Source organism: Lactuca virosa, chromosome 5, assembly GCF_052849685.1.
Source record: "Lactuca virosa cultivar CGN04683 chromosome 5, Lactuca_virosa_CGN04683_v6, whole genome shotgun sequence".
Lineage (NCBI taxonomy): Eukaryota > Viridiplantae > Streptophyta > Magnoliopsida > Asterales > Asteraceae > Lactuca > Lactuca virosa.
The window spans coordinates 379,080,501-379,099,407 of record NC_136430.1 but is presented as its reverse complement, the minus strand read 5'-3'; the positions used below and the strand labels follow the sequence as shown (position 1 = coordinate 379,099,407).

The following is an 18,907-nucleotide window of genomic DNA, read 5'->3' as shown; positions in this document are numbered from 1 at the left end:
CCTAGCAAGGTTTCCACTCATTAGGGATTTCGGCCTAGGTGTGTTTTCGGCCTAGGCAAGGGATTTCAGTCCAATCGAACCAAAATCTCATAGTGTAGGGGTCCTAAAACCGATAACTCTCCAAGCAAAGCATAAATCATGCCTTAAGTCTTAACTATTTGACTTATGTTGACTTGTGTTATCTTGTGTTGCCTTATGTTGACTTGTTTTAATTTGATTGGCTTTCAAAGTTTCATTACAAACATGATTTTCAACATATATAAATACTTATACAAATGATGCCTTTTGGTTATAAATGATTTATTGCAACAAAGTTAAGATGTGGTTTTGCTATTACATAATACACGTTTAGACTTTGCTCGACTCCAAATTTGCCAGTTGTCACAAAGTATCTCGCATATAAATGACATACAACATTGTCCGTACACTCCCTTCATAATGTCTTTCAGTGCTAGTTTTGGACAAACAATTGTTATGATTGGGGATCATTTATAGGTGAACTCCATTAAATTGAGAATCATTTACATGTGAACTCCATTAAATCAAGTAATTAATTGATTAATTCTTCTTATTATTTTCAATAAATGTAGATTTTTTGTTGCTAATATATATTTCAAATTTTTTTTCTTATTAGCATAGTGTAGATTCACAATGTGAGATTGCTAAAATTAGGTAGAGTATCCAAAAGGCAACAAGATGACATAGTTGATTACAAATATGAATGCCAACAAGATGACATAGGTAATACACTCACTAGCTATGAATCACTTGACGATGAACAACAACTTATAGAAACCAATGGATCTGTTGTTTCCTCTGAAACTGAAAGAAATGGACAAGATTTGAGCCTATTATTGCATCCATTATTAAGGTTATCAACAACTGGTCTTGAAATAAACATGTGTCGTACTGAATGGAGAAAGAAGCTGGAAAAAAGATAAGCTTAGGAGCACCTTTCCTTTTCTTTCCTTTGTTTTGCCCAATGGCAGGACAGGAGCAGGCCCGGCCCAAGGGCCATGGCCCAGGGCAGCAGTGGACTAAGGGGCATCATGTTTTCAATAGCTCTAATGGATATCGGGTATGTACTTTTATTTGGGCCGAAGTTCATAATCTATTAAACCTATCAGCAGCTTAAGGAAATAAGGGTGCGAGATTGACAGCGGGCAACGACAATCAAAAAATACGCATCGTCTTTCTTGGTAATCCAAACTCGCACGCTTAAATCAAAATCGAGGAGTCTAGATGGAACATAAGTCGAGGAGAGTGGAGATGACTTCTGAGTATAATTTATTGATTCAGTTCTCCTTCTGTGTTCCTAAATTAGTTGTTAAATAAAAATACTCCTTCTCCTTCGAGGCTTTTTGAGTTATGACTGAGTTCTCCTTCTCCTTCTTGCTTTTTTGGTGTCTAATATCGGAAATCACACTTCATTTTGGTATTTGAGTTATAAGGTCTGAGTGCTCCTTCTCATTCTCGACTTTTTTTTTTCTTCCAGTTATGATGTTCTCATTCTTTGCTTCTGATTTTTAATTTTTTATTTCAAATTGAGGTAATTATTCTACAATTCTTATACAGTGATATTAGTTTACTGAAATTATTAATGTTCTGATATAATGATATTCTTTAAGTTTTTATTATGAAGCACTGATAGAATAAGAATAGGATAGTATACTTCATGGAGATGCATTACTAGATAGTTTAACCAATTGGAACATCATACCTTGACCTCGTCCACTTTTAACATGAAAATATGTTTTTAATGACTTAAAATTCCATAGTTGCAGTTAAAACGTCACTTGTGGTTATGCTTTGTAATGTGGGTGAAATCACTTGTGGTTAAATTATAGATAGGTTATGTTGTTAATTAACCTTCAACCAAGATCCTAATGATGCTAGCAAACTATTGGTGATTTGACATTTTTCATACTAAGATTTATATAATTTGTTTTTTTTATTAAATCTATTCTATAAGTATTGAACCGATCTCTTTCTAACCCTATGAACTTCAAATCTTATGGTTCATTCAAATACGCAATTGTCAGCTGTACAAATTATTTGTTTGAGTCAAATCTCTATACAAAGCGGGAAGTATGAGTTCAGAAATTTTTAAACAACTCATTGACATTGCAGGGAAGTAGAATTTGCAATCTCTTCATCAAGGTCAAAGGCCAAATATTAAAGGGCAGTTGGAAAAGATACACTTCTTTGAAAAGAGTGATTCGTTAAACAAGTTATTTGATATATCATGAATTATAAAAAAAAATTAGAATTTGCAATTATTATTTTGATTTGGAATGCGATTCTTAGTGGTTATGTGATTTGGTATGATTTTTTCAAACTTCTCGATGATTTTTTGTAAAAAAAAGTTAAAATGATCATTTTTTATTCAACACATTCATTTAACAATCTTACTAAACATCTTTCTTATATAGTATGTGATTTGGTCGTATAGGGCATTATTTTATTGTCTAGCCCTGGGCATGAAAAATCATTGGACCGGCCCTGGACAGGAGCATTAGTAGAGGTAGGAGTTTGATTCTTTTTTATTCCTGACTCATCTGTTCGCAATAGGTTGTGGAGTTGGGCCAATATGGTTTTTGTGTTGCTCAAATGATAAGCCATAATAAACTGATGATAACAAGGTGGTAAAGAGTTAAGGACCATGTCAATGGCCAACTCCTCGTCGAAATTCACATTTAGCCTTTCAAGGCGCTCCACGTATCTTTGCATTCTTTGCACGTGGTTGCAGACAAACTCTCCTTCCTTCAATTTGCAAGCCATTAGAGCTTTGACGACCTTATACTTTTCTTGATGAGCTCTCTTGTGAAACTTTTCCATAAGATCCAAGTTCATCTCGTATGACCACCTAATCCAACAAATATGTTGTGGAAAGATAATGTTTCAAGGTAGAAATATTTGTGTTTTTATCAGTTTTTGGTTATATTTGGTATTATGATATGATGAATTTTGAGTTGAATTATCCAATATTATAAAATGACTGCCATAACATAACCTTTGTTTATTTATTCATTTTATAACTTTACTACGCAAGCTACAAGTCACCAGAGCATCCAAACTAGGACAAACCTCACTAGACCTTGAAACACAATGTGAGACTGCACAACCTACATATTTTATGTAATGATTTTTTTACTGCATGTATGTGGATACATTGGTTAATAGAAGACTCACATTTGTGTTTTTATCTGTTTTTGTCTCTCTTGTAATGCTTAATCATTTTTAGAGTAGTAACCCTTCTATTATGTTCCATGCATCACACCATATTTTACCGGTTTCTACGTAAAGTTATTTTTCTCAATATAAAATATGTTATGTTTCTCTCTTTGTAGACGGATGCAACCGATGACCAAGTTGGAAACAAAAGTAAAAGGAATTATTATGTGATTGGTGTTGACAACTAACCTGACCAAAGTTATATTGATGATGCAAAGAGTGACATAAGTTCGTTTGCTTTGGAATCATTTTATATAATTTAAAAGATGCAACATAAGCACAATGCCCTTATTGTTCCCGGATAATAGTTATTTGGCAATAAGCTGATGTATCCTATCTTTCTCTTACTTTTTTCCTATCCCTTTATCAAATTTACAGCCTTCTCTACAACAAAAGATGTAAAAATTGCAAGAGCAATTAGAGGTGCAGGATGTGGAAATATCACAACGCAACTACCAATAAGCCGAATGATAAATTTTTCGATGGTTTAAACAAACAAGCATGTTTTAGAGGGAGTTGTGGAAAGGGTAATTCCCTGATGATTTTAGTATGTTCACATAAAAAATAGGTCTTATTAACATAAAAAAAATTAATGGTTTAAATATGAAGTAAAAATGTGAAACATACTAAAATTTAGTTCATTTTTCATTTTATAAATTTATTCTTGTTTTTTTTTTTTGTTTTGCATTTAAACTTTTACAGTATCCAATCCCATCAGTTAGTCAAAGATTGGAGCTTCGTACAAACCATTATGAAAAGGGCCTATTTGGATGCGAGGATGACAAGTAAAAGAATGATTAAAAAGAAAAAAAAATGCAATTTTTTTTAAAGGGAGTTATTGATTTTATAATTCCACCAAGTTTGAACCGGATATATTGTTGAATCTGTAAGTTCAACTCGAAAACATGATGATGAATTATTGAACAACATTAACAAAAAAACAATCGGTCTTAATGAGCTGTTGGAGGGATCAGTCAACCTTTTCCTATGCTAATGAAGATGAATCCATTGGTTTCTGTTCTTCATCTCTATGATGTCGTTAATGCCCTGTTATCACAACTGATATTAGCCATATAGATACTGGTGTTGTGGTAGCTTTCTTTATCACTATTTTAAGCTCATATTCATGCCATATTGTTTAAATTGGCATATTTTTGTTAATTACTCCATCTTCTGAATAAAGTTACAACATTTAACTTGACACTTTGTGTTCGGCTATGTTGTGAAATGTCTAAAATGCCCTTGATATAGATTGAATATACAAATCTTGTAGAGTAAAAGCATTAATAACTTCTTTGTGATGAGGATATATAAGGACAATTAGGTCATGTTAACATAGAAACAATTTTAGGAAAAAGAAATCTTGAGGTATCATGGGACAAGTACATTGTCCATATTGTTAGCCAAACTAAAGTACATTGCTAGTTATGTAATGATTCAAAAGAAAAATGTGCAACTATTGATTTTTTGTTAGGTGAGAGGTTTTCTAGGGCAACCACAACTTGAAGCTGCACTTACAAGGATGGATGTTGTGATTATACATGCTGATATCATCAGTAATCCTGTCAACTTTACAGTTACAATTGCTACAAAAGTTTTCAAGAAAGCTGTACGCAAACTGGGTTCTGTAAGAGTCAGAGTTTATAATAATTAACAAACCCAACAATGACCCGTCTGCCCCATGCGAAGCATGATTAGCATCCTACTAGTTGTAATTAGTTTATGTTTATTAATTGTTTGATATTTTTTCCGTTACATAATTCTACTAAATTCATTGTTTATCTAAGTGTAAGTAGACTCTAACGTGATCTTCCCCATCGTTGTGTAGGATAGAGGTGTAGAAAAATATTGTTCATACCTAGATTTAGGAACAGTTAATACTATTAGTCTATGTAACACGGACAAATGCAAAACCAAATAATTACCCTCAATAATACTTACTTTTATTAAAACTGAAACCGCAAGCGTTTATATTTCCAATTATTGAATTCAACCATTTTATACTCACCAATTAATTTTTGTCTTTTTATAACAATCATCTAATTTCAATATCTTAAACATATAGAACTAAATTGTTAATCATAATCCCCCTTGTTTGACCCTTAGTTACCGTTTGCTAAATTTTCATTCGTATAACCAAAATTAATTATTATCTCCAATTATAATAATAGTATTTCTACTTACAAGAGTAGTGTCTTGAATAGTCACATGTGTAACCATTAGTTTAATCCATGTTGGAAAAAATGAGTTTCCGGAGTAAAAAAGACAACATTAGCCTTCTTATATCCATATTTGAGGCAATCTGAAAGCAAACTTGAGAAATTGTCTAAAATCATTATAAAAATTTGTCAGTTTCATTATAAACATGATGACAAAAAAATGAATATTGGTTTGTAAATTGTAAAACTTCTATTTTTTTCCAAATAATGAAGGACCCACTAACTCTATTACATGCCCCTCATGTAATCCACTTTGGAGTAACACATCAAAGTTGGTTCATTTTATTAAGTCGGTAATAATCTTAATGATAATTGAAAAATAGTATTATCAATCAGATATAACTTTTACATCTCGTTGATAAATAAAGTTTATTATGTACTCTATCTTCCAATAACACCAGACCATTCATCCATAGTTGATGGTAGGTTTTTCTTATCGAGACAAGTAAGTTGATACCTTGTGAGAAGATATAGGGTTAAATGCATGAAATAACAATGTAATTTTATTGATATTTTTGTTATAACATCCCGATTCATTTCTTCATATTAGGGTATTAAACATTGAAATCACACCTGACTATAACATCATACTTTCAAATTTCTTTAATATTGTTAGGTGCGTCGTTTAAACCTAAACAAATAATAAAGGGGTACAAAAATTACAGTTTGGTTGCACTTAAGGGTAGTACTGGAAAGCAGCGTCGAATCAACATGGACACGTCCTAAAAGTCGATGTTTTTTGGCGTAAGGCACATACTAGTATAATAGAATATTAGACAGAGCGGTGGCGGGGGGGGGGGGGGTGGGGGGACTAAATAATTTATAAAATAATTAAAAGCAATTTCAGTTCCGCAATGACTCTCCTAATCATGCAAATAACTTTCGACTTTGATTGTGTGAATTGTGTTATGCTTAAACTGATATCGAAAATCATTAACAAACTCTAACAATTTTCCTATACCAAATTGTTTAATCAAAATATGCTCTTTGAATTAAACCTTATTTTTTACGAACTTAACCAAATAAGCTCTTAATCAATTTAGAAAAGTAGCATTAAGAACAATGTAAAAATTCTTAGTAAAGTTAATTACTTCTAATAAGCCCAAAAGCGTAAAAACTTTGTCAATACGTTTATATTAGAATTAAATTCTACACATAACCAATCTAATATTTGTTACTTATTACCTAAAATTTAAAATTTATGGATTCCAATAACCAGTTAATTAAAATGATCAAATAACAATTCAAGTGGCCAACACAAATTAATTAAAGATCAAACATATTATTAAACACGAAACTGATCAAAATAAACATAAATCACAACCAAAAATCAAGCCTAATGATTACTTGCATAAAAAATCGATTCATTACGAAATTGAAATCTAATTTTTTTTTGCCAGAAATGGATAAAAATGAACTACAAGTAATAAAAACAAAGTCTAAACAATAAATCTTACTAAACTAGATGAACGAATCAATCCGCAATCTTTAGATCTTGAAATTTGCCGAAATGTTTTAGAAAATTGCCTGAAAATCGTATGTAGCAGCTTAAGGTTCGACTTAGAATATGTGGTGTATTTATAGAGTAGTCTAAGCATTAAATAAGGAGTCTGGCAACAAATACGACCCGTTTTTGGTAAACACGGTTCTGTTTGACTTCGAGTAAAATCCAGACGCGTTTAAATAATGTACATTGCAAAATCGAGATCATTTTTTGGAACACGGGCATGAAGCACAACTCATGTTTGAGTGACTAGGTCGTGTTTGGGTGACACAAAAATAATAATATTTGAAATCTTCAAAAAACAGGAAAATGGGTTTCGGGGAGGAAACACGACTCATGCTTCAGAAGCACAAACCGTTCTTGAGCTTCATAGATCTAGCCTTCAAAATCCCATTTTATATCAGCATGGTCGAGTTTGGTGGATAGAACACAACTTGTGTTTTGCGTTTTTTCGCATTTTGGGATCAAAACTTTATTCCAAGTTGCTTCCTTCCATTCTCAAGCATCCTAAATTATATTAAGTCCAGTTAAGCTCTAATGCTCCACTCTTACATCCAAAATCCAACTCTACATCAACATCCTTGAAAAATACATCAAAATATGAGGAGTGCGAACATTCTAAAAGAAAGCATAAATTGTTCGAGTTATACTAAAAATGTAGTTATAAATGCCGAAATATGGTCCAGAATGAGACTAAATCTAACAAAATGATGCATAAAAATGCATGTAAGAAATATATATAATTATAATGTTGAAGGTTGCTTTGTAGTGTGATGATATTCCTATAAATCGATAGATCTTTAAAAATACAATGATGTAATATGATGAAATGAAAGTAAACCGTTGTAATAAACAAATAACGTTTGTTGTTATTTGTTACATTAAAACCGTAGATAAATTGTAACATCCTGTTCTGAATCGTCTGTGATTTAGGGATTCGTGGGCTGCAACTCGGGCGTGAGGAAGACCCGGGGGCTGGGACGATTTGCTGGGAGCGTAGGGCTTCTCGTCACCTTTCCGTGGATATAAGGTTCGTTGTAAACGGACTTGTAACGAAGGAGCCACGATAGTTTGAAGATTTGGCAAGTTTAGCCCTTATTGTGAAAATTGTGGCAATTGAGTACGCGGGGCGTAATTATGCGTATGCTCGGCGTACTAATGTGCGTGGAAGAAACGCGAAGGCCACCTAGTACGCTGGGCGTACTAGGTCCTGGAAGAAAACCCTAATGTTTTGAGGTATCCCTATTTAAGGGACAATATGCCTTCATATTCAGCCACCATTTCCAGCTCCTTACCTCTCTCAAAACCCTAAATCTCGTTTCTTAGCTTGTGTGAGCATTGGAGGCTTATGAAGTGATCTTATGGAGTTCTCTTGAGAAGAAGGAACTTGAAGGAAGAAGAGTTGGCATTCAAGATTTTGGATCTGAGTTTCCTTGTGGATGGAGCAACATTCAGAGGTATCAAGCTCAAAGCTTTGCTCTTATTTTGCATAGTTCATTTAAAGGTCCATTTTAGGGTTTATGTCCCCAAAGCTTGAAGCTTTATGAGTTGGTCCACCTCAGAGCCTTATACCTGTCCTCATTGATGTATTCAGACGCTAGAGTTCATAAAAATGGAGACTTGGTTGTCAAGACCTCCCCATTTAAGAGATATGTGGATTTTTATGGTGAATGAGTGAGATATTTATGAGATCTAGACTTATACAGCTTTGATGGGGCTTAAAGTCACCAACTTTATGCTATAAGAGACTTTATTTGACCGAGATCTGAGATGGTAGCCCTTGTCTTAATGAGTTAAGACCAATAGAGTAGAATAAGCAAGACTGGGACGTACGCTGAGCGTACTCCCAGTTACGCGCAACGTAGCGCTGAGCCACCCCCGTTGCATGCATGGCTAGACGTGCGCCCAGCGTACGCGCCGTGTGTTGACCTCTTTGTTTACTTTTAGGGTTTCGAGCAAATGTGGACTTTTGAGGGGCAAAAGGGTCTTTTTACCCTCCTGGGACTTAGTAGAGGAGTTGACCTAACATTATGGGATATTCATGTCATGTGTTAATTGGTGGCAATTGTGACATATGTTAGGCAGGGATTAGATTAGCAATTCGGGTGCAGGAGTTGCTTACTCTACTTGCGAGGTGAGTCTTCTCACTATACTTTACCATGAGTGGTATTTTTGTGTGACCGAGATGTCTTATGTGCTTATCTGTGTATTGTGATATCCTGCATTATTTCTTTATGGCTTATGTTGTGTATTAATCAGAGTTTACAGAGTTAGGACCGGAAGGTCCACAGAGTTAGGACCGGAGGGTTCATCAGAGTTGTAGGACTGGAGGGTCCCACTGAGACACATTGACTAGAGGGTCTTATCGAGTTATAGCCTCAAGTGGCTAATGAGTCGTGTGTGGTATTTTGGGGAACTCACTAAGATTCGTGCTTACCGTGTTATGTGTTATGTGTTTCAGGTTCTTATCAGGATCGCGAGAAGGCACCGACTTGATTGTACACACCAGAGAAGGAGTTATGTTTGAGGATCCTTGATTATTAATTAAATGATTACTGAGATGTGTTTTGTAAATTAAACAAATGGGGATTTTGAGAAATATGTTATGAGAATTATGTGATTTTTAAATGAAAAATTTGTTTGAAAATTTACGGTGTTACATAAATGTTATTATTTCTTACGTTAAAACCTAGATAAAAACTAGAACCATTAAAGTATATATTAATTAAATGATTACAGAGATATGTTTTGTAAATTAAACAAATGAGGATTTTGAGAAATGTGTTATGAGAATTATGTGATTTTTAAATGAAAAATTTGTTTGAAAATTTACGGTGTTACATAAATGTTATTATTTTCTTACTTTAAAACCTAGATAAAAACTAGAACCATTAAAGTATATATATATATATATATATATATATATATATATATATATATATATATATATATAGAGTTTACTTTACACGATTCGAAACGAAATACACGATGAACGTTAATTTAATATATATATATATATATATATATATATATATATATATATATATATATATATGATGAGCGTTAGTTTAATTAGGGGTGACAATTGATGACACGACACGACAAAAATACACGATTCGAAACGAAACTGAAATTCGAATTCATGTTCGTGTCGTGTTCGTGTCAAGTGTAAAAAACACGATGTCGTGTCGTGTCGTGTTCGTGTTCAAAATTTGACACGAAATTGATACGATTCAACATTTTTTTGTCGTGTTTTTCGTGTTATGTATGAATAAATATTAATTAAATACCTTAATTATTATGTCATGTTATATTTGTTGTGTCGTGTCGTGTTTGTCGTTTTTTTATCGATTCGTTTTCGTGTTAGTTAAAAAAACCCGAATCGTGTTGTGTTGTGTTCGTGTTACATAAACCTTTTCGTGTCGTGTCAGAAAAAAACGCGACACGATGGCCCGATTTGCCACCCCTAAATTTAATATTACTCTTTTATTTAGACTATTGTTAAAGAAAACCTTTACTAATGTCTTATGGCTTACATTCATTCACCCCTCATTCGGGGATCTCGTAAAAAATAAAACAAGTTACATCTTTCAAGTTCCTGTAATCTCAGTAGAAAAATAAATGTAGTTTAAAGTTAAAACAAACTCATTAGCTGATATATATATTACAATACTATTGAGAGCTAAATTAAAATTAAGGAAGATTATGCAATATGTTTGTAAACTTACATAACTTTCTCTATCAATGTAAAATTGAACTTCTTGTTAAATAGAAATGTTAGAATGTATCATGTATTATATTTGTACACTTTTAATGTATCATTTTGGTAATTGAAACTCAAAACTTCAATACCTTTTTATTAAAGAAATTCGTATATTTAATTTTAAAACAAAGAACATAATAATCGTTAATTGATGAATCAAATCGATACTTAACATAAATAACATGTTTTGATATTCTCGGAATAAGATGATCAGTTATTACATGGGGTTTGGACTCTCAAGGGATAATTTAACATATTAATACGATAACATAAGAAGCAATAACAAAAAGTTGAGATGGCCGAGTTGGTCTAAGGCGCCAGATTAAGGTTCTGGTCCGAAAGGGCGTGGGTTCAAATCCCACTCTCAACATGCTTCACTTTTAAAGATTAAAAGCTTTATTATTTTCATTTTAAGGTAATAATTCTTTTATTTATTATTATTATTTTTTTCATTTTAAGGTAATACCGATTAAAGACCATGGCATGTTAAAATGACTAAATTAACTTTTCATTGATCCGCACATTTTGTTACTCATAAGTTATATCAAAATTGTCATAATTGTACAATAATCCACCTTAAGGTTCGATTTATAAATCGCGAGAAAATTAAGCCATAAATAAGTACAAAAAGAAAAGAACCCTTAAAACCTAGAACACCTAGAACTTTCAACGTAATATAATTTTATTGTTGATGAAATTGGTACATATGGTACAATGATACTATTGATGAAATTGGTACATATGGTACAATGATACTATCCGAGACTGCATAACTATTTTTTTAAAATGTATATATAATATCGTATCATATTTTACTTTCTTAAGTTCAGACATATATAAAATAATACCATACATCCCATGGATGTTTAAATGTGTATTTTAGAGCTAATTATTACAACTTGAAGTTGCAATAAAACCTTATGAACAAAAAAAGTTGCAGTACATATGCACTTCCCCTGCGTTTTAGCTTTAATTTCGTTTTCGTCTTTTCATTCTAAAAGGTCCAAGAGATTGATAACAAAGTTGCGGTGTATGTCTAAATTTATTTATTTATTTAATTACTATTATTATTATTATTAAACTTTTTTGGGTGGGGGGGGGGGGGGGGTGGGGATGCTACACCTCTCTTTGTGCTACGCGTGATCTATGTAGATAAACAAGAAATGTCATGAGCTATACCGAGGTTGCCCCCAATATCGTTCTCCGATATTTAAGTTAGATGTGAATTGCATTTTTGTATATAATGAATTAACGATCTTTTTGGTAAATAGTGAGTCCGAGGCTTTCTCTTTGATGATGTCTTACTTTTATAAGCCTCCCGAAGAAGAGTTGTAATGAACCTTTTACCCGCTCTTATGCAATACTTGGGTAAAACAAGTTGTCCATTTATACTCCTAATGTTTTGTTATTGCGGGTATTTATACCTTGCTTATTTTTCGAGATATGTTTGTGTAGAGTTATTGCCTGGTGTATATTTCTATGTAAATGAGCTTTGATTGGGAAAGTAATGCTTTGGATTGTTGCGTGTGGTTACGCAGGTTGGTATTTCCAATGTTGTCGATCCGGGTACAACATTAAGTCCCCCGTCGAAATGATAAAAATTATGCACCAATTTTTGTCATTTGGATTAAATTTGTTGTGGTAATAGAAGCATATCACATGGACGTGTTGCAGTTGCATTAAATGTTGATAGTCGTTGCTTAGTCACATCTGGCTTTTGATTATATTTCTTAATTAATGCTTAGCCGGTCCCTCCTTTTATATATCAAATATTGCTGGTTTAAAACATTCTTCACCCTGTACCTCTTGTATTTTTAAAGTTCCTTTTTCGTCATGGCCATTGACAAGTCATCAATTCATTCCGATGTTGACAAGTTATCTTGGAATGATATGTTTCTGACTACCATTTTCCCGACATATACAATTTTCTGTAGCCCTTTCTCCCGTTTCGATCCTTGAGCCTCTGGTGGGTAAGGTAGGATTTTACTTGAGGCATCTTGACTGTGGGTTAAGACTCCCTCCTAGTTCTTTCTTTCTTTGAGTACTTTGCTCTTATGACATTCACTTGATATAGCTATGCGCTAACGATGTATCAAATGCCATTTCTTTTGAAGTTTTTGTGTCTATTCTTGCATTCCTTTAGATGTATCCCTGTTTCGATACTTCTACCGCCTAAAGAAATTTAGTGATTTGTATGCTTTTAGTAGTCACCATTTTCCACTAGTTGTTGACCTTCCAGGTACGAACGGTGGGTGGAAAAGGAATTTTTACTGGGTGGATCCAGCTAGTGTCTGTCTCGTGGCCGTTCCTGGGTCTTTATCAAACGTTGATGATGAACCTTCATTAGATCCTAGTTTATATAAGTTTTTTTTTTTTTTTTTTTTTTTTTTTTTTTTTTTTTTTTTTTCAGTTTTAGCCATTATTGCATCAAAACTTGTTACTTTCATGAGGCCGTACTTGCCATTTGTGGTACAAGACTTATTTGGAAACTCGTGGTGAGATGTTTGTCCTATCAGTTAGTTCTCCAGGTGAATGGCTTTTAATGCGGTCCTCTTTCCTGATTTGGTGTTTTATTTGTAAGCCATTTTATGATCATTAAATACTTGCTTTTGATGTTGTTGTATTTATCCTTGCACGGAGGAATAAATGCACATTTAATCTCACTGCTTACGTATCTGGTGAGGCTAAACCTCGGGATATTGTTGTTGATAGGATCATATCTAATGAAACCCTTTTGGTAACTCCTGTTGATCCCATCGGTCGCCCTTAAACCTTGCAGGGTTCGGGTCGGGAGTTTTTTCTTTGGACCAAATTCTTATTCCTGACAATGTTCCTATGGAAGGCAATTTTTCCTATCTACTACCTAGTCTTGAAGGAAATGTTAATATTGGTTTGGTTTCTACTTCTGGTTAAGGCATAGCACCTCGTCCTGCTGAGTTTTCAAATAATTTATGTGGTAAACGCAAACTCGTGTCTTCCATGGACTAATTTTGGTGATTTAGTTCATGAGTTGGTTGGTGAATCTTTGAGACCACTGAAAACACATAGTTTGGCTACACTTCGAAATCCTATTGGTTCGTTCTCTAGTGGTATGATTTTTAAAATATATATATTTTTTCACAATAATAGTTGTTGGTTTGTCTTCATCATATATACTTGTCACGGGATCCTGTAATTGTTGTGAAATGTTGAGGGAAGAGTTGAATGAAACACATCGTGTTATCGGTCAGGTGGAGAATATTTTGTCTATTGTGAATGGGAAGGAATTAGGGATGTATGAGGGTTTTTTGTGTTTGTGAGATTCGTATCTATCAGCTAAGGTGAATCTAAAAGCGGTGGATAGTATGAAACTAGCTGGTGAGAAAGTATTATGTGACGTCAGGAAGCGGAATGCTGTTTGTTTTGGTCAAAAATTAACAAACTAATTTCATAGCCAAATTAGTTAGTATCGTGTAATGTTTGAAATAAGGTAAGTGAAAGTAAGGTGCTTAAGATCTTGAAATGTGCTGAAGATCTTGGTTGTGCCTAAGATGTTGGGAAGAAAATAGTTAAGTTCAGAGAATTGTTTATTAAAAGTGTATTACTTCGTAATGAAATTAAATGTTTTTGGGAAAAATAGTGTTAAAGTGATTCAACAAGTGAATTTGTGTAATAAAGCTTAAGATACTAAAAAATGTACTAAGATACCACAAAGTATCTTGATAATTTTGATAATGGAAACATGTTAACAATCAAGCAAATAATGAAATAAGTGGATGTTGATCAAACGACAGTAAGTAAATCAAAATAAATGCAAGAACACAGAGAATTATGAGGAAAGCCCTTAAATCTTTTGGATCTCTGGCATAAAACCTCAGGAGGTGATGAAATCACCTACCTTTGAACTTATATTAAATCGAAATAAAATTATAAGTGCTAGATGATCTTAAAAATGATGTAAATGTGATTAAATGCTAAGAGAATCAGATAGAAAGTGGCAATCAGAGTGTGTGTGAATGTCAACCAACTAGTCTTTATATATATACAACAATAACAACTAAAATTCTGATATTTTTGGGATCTTCCTTGATATTTGCTTGATTCGGCTTTTATGAAGGTCTTCAATGTTCATGAGGCATTGATCACATGTTTTTGGACCAAGTTTATTCCTTTCTTATCTAGATCTAAGTTTCAACACAAGATATCACAAGAAACACGATGGCAATCCAAGATATTGAATAAATCCAAGATCTTGGGCTTGCCCGAGATGTTAGTACAAGTTTAAGATATAGAAATAATAAGTTAAAAAAATCTACCCATAACAATTGCCCTAAAAAATATTCAATACTAGATCCTGGGTCTTTAGAGATTTCTAGACTTTGAGGGCGGATATTTTCTGATGTGATGTGGTCTGTTTTTCTAGGGTCAACCTATCCGCAGATTATCCTGGGAAGTTTGAATTTTGAATGGCCAATATTTTCATTTGGAAACCCTCTTATAAACCCACACATAAATCATTCTTGCTCACGATTATCAAGGTATTCCTCCCGTTCCTTTAGGTAATCTCTTTCCTCCTTCACTCGTTTTATTCTCTTATTTTTTTTTACCATGGGTAAGAAAATCGTTCTGGCTAGGGCTAGATCAGAGAAAACCATCGTTGAGGATTTCATATATTTAGGGTTATTACCTGGTAATGAGAGTGAAACCAGTAGTTTTTCCAATGTCGATATCGATTCACTTCGATCATCATGCAATTTTCCACAAGGCACTATCTTTAGAGTTCTTGGGTCAAATTTGAGGGAAGAATATCTTTCTTCGTCTTGGGGTTATTTCTATGAGTTTCCTTTTATCATTAGTTTGTCATTCCTTTTCCCTTCATTGATTTCATAATTTTTTCAAGTCACGAAACTTGCTTACGCCCAAGTCATGCCAACCGCTTCGTGTATTTTGTTATGGATTTATCATCTCAATGAGTCTGGAGGTTTAGATCTTGGATTATCTAAAATAGAGAGTGTCTATAATATCTAAACTTTTGGTTATTCTTGTGTGGTTCTCAAAGTGAAGACTAGTAAATCTTATCCATTCTTAAAAAGTTCTCCTATAGATCATGACTGGAAATGGAGATACTTTTTTTTTTGTTAAGACTAGTTCTCTTGGCTAATATCTTCTTTCTCAAGATTGGCTAACTGAGGGTAGGGATTCTACATTTTGGGTCTCTTTCCTTTATATTTTCCTTCAATGCTAACCTTGATCTTTTATTTCGGGTAGTTCCAAGGTTTGACGAGCTCCGTCCTCCCCAAGAGGATACCGAAGCAAAGATCCAAGAATTTCTAAAACTTCCGGTAGAAAAAAGAAGTTTCGGGGTGGTAGCTGATTGTCTTTTCGAAGATCTCAGTTCATCCATGGCAGTTAATGATTCTGATCATGTCTACAGGTAAATCCTCTTTTCGTTTTTATCTTAACAATCTTCATATGGGCTGATGGAATTCTTTCTATTTAGGCCCAAGATTAACTCGACCAGGTGTTCTCTTAGCTCTTATTTCAATGTTGATGATTTTTTGTCTTTGAATCCTGTTGTAAAAGTAGAAAAGCCTTCCACTATATGTGTAAGAAAAATGGAGTCCAAGACAAAGAGTCTCGAGCCAAAGAATAGAAAGATTCCTCTCGATATGGGCCAGGAGATCTTTGAGGGACTGAATACTTTTGAAATCAAGAAAAAATTTGTTATGTTGGCTCAATGTGTAAGTTGTTTTTTTTCTTCGCCCCCTAAAGTGGTAAAAAAGGCTCTTTGGGGTCTCTATTTCTATCTGACAGGACAAACAAATAGGAAGGGATGGTTCTTTCATTGCAAGAAGTCTAACTAGAAAAGGGATCTCCCTATTACTTTGAGAAGAGAATTGTTGGTTTGACCGACGAACTACGTGGGAAAATGGATCTTCTTTCTTTTCAGAAAGCATTTTTTGAAAGTAACAATTCCATTCAGTTTGGTTTCGGAAAACTTTCCGCCGGGGCCTAACATCAAAGGCGCAGGTTGATCTCTATGGTTGAGGCTGCAATTCATTTTTACACGTGGGAAGGGCTTACTCTACTAGAGGCTCGGCTTGGTCTCGCTCCCTTCCCGTACTATTCCTCCCCACTAAAAAAAGAGCGATTGAGAATCTCGAGAACCTTTCTGAACGATTTCATGTAGATTATTGGTATCACCTATTTACTATGGGTTTGAATTTCAGTCCACTACCTTAATGCTGAAGGGTACTGAAGAGCTTAAGAAGGAATTGGAGGCTACCAATAAACAATTTGAGTAGGAGAATAGGGTTGATTCTCGGGACAAGACCAAGTGGGAGAATGCATTGAAGAAGTTTAAGGGTGAATAAGGGGCTGGTGAGAAAGTAAGGGAGGAGAATGTTGAGGACTAGGATGTTGAAGTTCCGAAGAAAGGTGAGGACATGGCTCCTTGAAGTGTTTCAATTTGTTTTTTGATAGGTTGTTTGGAGAATTATCTTGTTTATGTTTTAAGACATTTTGTGATATGTAATAGTTAAGCTAGGTTCTGCATATTTACGAATACACGATACTTTTCTTTTGAATGTTTATGGATGGTTTAAAATAATTTCATAGTTCAAAAAGAAAAATATTTTTCATAGAAAAATATTCTTTTAAAAATGAATTTAAACATTTCTGAAAATAATTTCTTAGCCCCATCATTTAAAAAGTATTTTTCAAAGAAATATTTTTAGGAGTGAAAATGAGTCTAAAAAAGTGTTTAATTTTGATAAAAACATGAATGATACTATTTCAAATAAGTAAAAGGAGATAAGGCATTGATGGGCGATCAAAAATAATTTTCAAACAAAGGATATAAGGTTAAAAGACGTAACATATTTTCTAAAAAATAAGGATCCAAGATTATGAGTTTGTAATAGGTTCAAGAAAGCTAATAATAAGTGGAAAGCAATCTTAAAGATGAATTTAAATATATTCGAAGGATTGTGTACCTTATGTTTGTGAGGATTATCATGAGCGTAGATTTTTCTTAGACAATATCTTGGGAAAATATCTCGAGGTAATATTTTGGAATGATATTTTAGACGGAAGATACTTCGTTTGATATTCTGGGATGCCCTCACTATTTTGAATCTTTGATTTTAATTTAATATCTTAGATTTGAGATATTTAGATGTTTTATATTTTTTAGCTTAGTGAACACGACCATATCCAAACCAATAGACAATATAACAATGTTGTAGATCTTGGGATAACCTCATCCTAGGACTGTTCCCTTTGGACATTACACATCCTTGGGATGTTCCCTTATTGTTAAGTGTAACATGTCAATATTAAATGCGTGGGTATAAGTTTGCGGCTATATGACACAGCCGTGTCATTCCATTGATTTTTCGCTTAAGTTCTAACAAATAGTTAGTAATATGGTGGTTGTCGGTTACTAAGGCGTACGTCAATTCCCATATCCTTTAACTATTGCTAGAATTCGTGCGTCCAAGTGAGGTGTCTCAACCTAATCTCGTAGAAAGAAGTTAGTCTTTAAAACTTAGATGGCATCTTGGATACCTTAGATCTTAGGAGAGATGATCAGTACCTAATGTCTTGGTCAAGATATATAGTGTCTACAAAACAAAGATCTTGGGTAAAGGGTGGGTGTTAGATTAACTTGTAACACCCGTTCCAGGTATCATCTAATTTTTCCAAGTTTTAGGGTTTTATGCTAGGACTCGACGAGTTTGGGAGCTCCAACTCGTCGAGTAGAGATCATTTATGAGGACGCAAGATTTAGATCCTACTCGACGATTCGGAAGGCCTCGACTCGACGAGTAGGCGCTGTAAAGGAAAACCCTAATTTTCAGGGTTTGCTGCTTCCTTGTGCTTGAGAGGCTAAGAGAGTGATTTTGGTGCATTTTGTTGAAGAAGTTTGAAGGTTGAGAAGCTTGGAACGGGAAGGAGCTTGTAGATCCAACATCTACATCGTTTGGGCTTCCATTTGAAGGTAACAAGCTGTTACCTTGGCCATTCTAGCATTAGATCCCCTTTTTCTTAGGATTAAGGTCATTTTTAGTACATTTGTAGATTATTTCGAGTAATGGGCATATGATCTGAAGTTGTAAATTTAGATATTGACTCCTCTAAGTCCTTAGAGTTATAAACTCACTGAATTTATCAAACATTGGTCCTCCTTTTTGGCTTAAACCCCTC

The 18,907-nt window shown here is 33.8% G+C and overlaps 1 long non-coding RNA gene and 1 other non-coding gene across 2 annotated transcripts; both read left to right on the top strand.

Moving 5' to 3' along the window:
* The first annotated feature begins 1,136 nt into the window (after positions 1–1,136).
* LOC145116696 (uncharacterized) lies at positions 1,137–3,993 on the top strand. Its single transcript, XR_013712262.1, has 3 exons — positions 1,137–1,451; positions 3,351–3,761; positions 3,937–3,993. It is a non-coding gene; the product is annotated as an uncharacterized LOC145116696 (long non-coding RNA).
* Positions 3,994–11,009: 7,016 nt separating this feature from the next.
* Positions 11,010–11,090, top strand: TRNAL-AAG (transfer RNA leucine (anticodon AAG)). Its single transcript has one exon. It is a non-coding gene; the product is annotated as a tRNA-Leu (tRNA).
* The last annotated feature ends 7,817 nt before the right edge of the window (positions 11,091–18,907 follow it).